This window comes from Triticum aestivum, chromosome 7B (assembly GCF_018294505.1).
Source record: "Triticum aestivum cultivar Chinese Spring chromosome 7B, IWGSC CS RefSeq v2.1, whole genome shotgun sequence".
NCBI lineage: Eukaryota > Viridiplantae > Streptophyta > Magnoliopsida > Poales > Poaceae > Triticum > Triticum aestivum.
Window position 1 is genome coordinate 290285233 of NC_057813.1, and position 3277 is coordinate 290288509.

Genomic DNA, 3277 nt, shown 5'->3' on the forward strand with positions numbered 1-3277 from the left:
CGGGCGTAAGGCGTACAGTACTACTACTACTACTACTACTACTACTACTACTACTACTACTACTACTACTACTACTACTACTACTCGTAAGCAAGCTTCACCTCATCCTGTGAGCCACCACGCCCGTGGGCGGGGGAGACGGTGTACTAAGCAAGCTTCTCCTCGTTCTGTGAGTTGATGGGACACATCGAAAGTACTCCAGTGTATAGAGCCTTGCCTCTATGGTAGGCCCCACATGGTTTGCCTCTTTTTTAACATAACACGTCAAGTCACAATTTGTTTGTTCACCCATGTAGACGATCCTCCCTCCACCAAGTGGACCACCAGTAGACATGTCAAATTACCATGTGGGCTGCCTTTTCGTACAGAAATGAGCTCCACCGTGTACCCGCGCGGGTGTGGTTGGGAAAGAGACGGAAGTACGTGCGCCATGCGTGCACCTCTTCTCTGCGTGCACGTCCCCCACCTACGTGGGTGTGTGTGAGGGAAATACAAACCTAGACATAATGCACCATCCATCCCCATGCCACGGCCAAGTGCGACCACCAGTCACCACCACGCCCCACTCCTCCTCACCTTATCTCTCATCTTGCTCCCTCCATTTTTATATACAAGGGGCCACTATCAAAATTACAATTTGTAGATATACAAGTCCACTAACACTAATTGATGCAATATTAACGGTGTTTGCCTCGTAGTACTAGCAAAGGAGGACATTAATTATCCCTTGCATGCATGCGGGAGTGTGAGCATTGGCTTGATGTGCATGAAAGAGAAGAATACACGGCAAACAAGGAAACAAGGTAGCTTGCAACATTGACATAGAAGACATTAATTTTTGCCTTGGTACCTATAATATGGGTTTGTGGCCTTGTATACAAAAATGGAGTCCGATAAAATTCTCGAGATACCATTTATCCGATAAAATTCTCGAGATATCATTAGTTTTTACACAATGGGATTACTCCTGCATGGGTCAATCACAACAGGTGCTTTGTAAAAAAATGCATCTTGATGTTCCGTGCAATGCACGGGCATCTTGCTAGTCCATAAAACAACACATGGCAAAATTCCATGGCGAACGAGGGATTTGAATCTATTGGGAGGGGTTGTTTGGATCTTGCCCGGGGTAGCCAAAATATTGGCGACCCTTTTGTCCACTGGTGCCTTTGCCACCGATGAACGAGGAATGGCTCGAGTGCTCATGCATCCTCCAACGCACATGTTGGAGACAAGCTTGCACGAGCTGTGTTTTTTTGTCCCACCACGCCGCCCGAGCCGCCCGCAGACCGACCGGCGACACGCAAATTACGCCATCCAACCGTAGTCAGACACATTATGAGAGCAACTCAACCAACCGGACGAAATTCATGCAAACACGTAGACAAGCTGATTCATATAAACAACGACAGAAATCATATAAAATACCGGATTTTCATACAAATATGACGGATTTCATTACATTCAAATGAACTATGCGGTGCTAGTTCTGGATAGCACATGTATATAATACCTAGCCTAAATGGTTGCTCGCCGATCGATTTGTGTTCCTCATGTACAGCAGCACGATCACCGGAGTGCCGGGAGCCCCGGAGGTATATGCTTCAGCGCAAAGGATGGCCTGCTTCCCCACTGCCCAACTGATATCATTGGCTGATGTCGAAGATGATGGTGGCCGGCACCGGCTCGAGTTCATCCTAACATTCCCCTCTTCCATGGAACCCATGCGGGGTCGACGAAGGTCCTCGCAACAAAAGGATCTGGCAAGACACCTGCTGTGTACGCCGGCGTCGCCTCCATGGTGGCTTTCATGGGACCCAAGCGGCAGCGGCCTCCCGTGTTCTACTTCTCCTCAATGATGGCGGCGGATGTGGAGGCGCAGGCCACCGACTCGTTGCTCTCTGCGCACCAGGCTTTTGTCGCTGCTTGCATGGCGCGGCCGCCGGCATGGGAGTCTCGCCCACAGAAACGGGAGACGCGGTACGATGCGGCGGCATGGACGGCAGCAACAACGCCCGTGCGCCACTCCTCATTGAGCTGGCCTGGACCGGCGAGTTGCTGAACCGCGCGCCTGCTTGCGGCGACAACTGGCTCCGTCGGGCGAGGGGAGGGAGGTGGATCAGCGAGCTGCATAGCTCATATCCGGTGGGCTACCCAGCCGGCTTGGATGCGGAATAACTACTCTTCGTAAGCCATTGTAAGAGTGGACAAAATGGTGAAGGAGGAGATAGGGGAGCGGCGAAGGTGTGCGATTCTTGGCCGGCGTTTGGCCTCGTTTAAATAGGAGATTAAATAGACGGCGGGCGGGAGGAGCTCGACCGGCATTGCATTTAATGCAGGCCCGGACATGAACGGAACTGTGTCTAGAGTGGGTTTCTCGGCTTCCACACGGGAGGGTTTCATGGAGGCGTTTGAATGCAGCAAGGAAGCGTGTTTAGCCGAGCGTGCAGCGAGTGGCACCCTCGACTCTGACCTAGGACACTGCACCGTTCTTCCACTGACATGTGGGATCTTTGGGTACATGGCCTGCATGTCAGTGACCCAACGCAGACAGCGCACAACAGAGGAACCTTTGGTGGGCCAGGGCGGTCAGAAGCGGGCATTTCTTAAACCGATGATTGTTCATTGAGTGTGATGTCATCTTTTTCATGTAGATAAGCCCACTATGTTGATAGCTCGTTCGATACATTGTGATTCATAAAGACCGCTGCAAACATCAATGTTCTGCTTATCACAGATAAGATTGATTAATACCCGTAACAATCCATGTCCTTAACAAAGGGTGCATGCACGTATAGGTTGAGCGTGTGTCTTGCATCGTGTGTTGTGTGCATGCAGGCGTGCAAGTGTTGCGTGCGTGCAAGGGTACGTTTTAGTGTTGCATGCATGGGTGCGCACATGCGTGTATTCGTGAGTGCATGTGTACATGTCAGTGTTGCACGCTTGCATGCGTGCATGTGTATGTTATGTGTATGTGTCAGTGTTGCACGCTTGCATGCATGCGTGTCTTACGTACGTGCATGTGTATGTGCGGGGTGAGGCTACACGTTAGTCGACTGACTTTTTCATCTCTGGTCATTAGATTTTCTAGCTATTGGATACGAAATCAAGGGCCTCCAGATTATCATCAAACTCCACCACCCTCCCTGACCCGCCAGCCACCACCGGCCGAACCTCCGTCCCCCGCTGCCCGCGGCCGGCCCGCGCCGCCACGCCGCCCCGCCCTCCCCAAAACCACTCCCCGCCGCCAGTCTGCCGCCGCACCAGCCATCCCTCT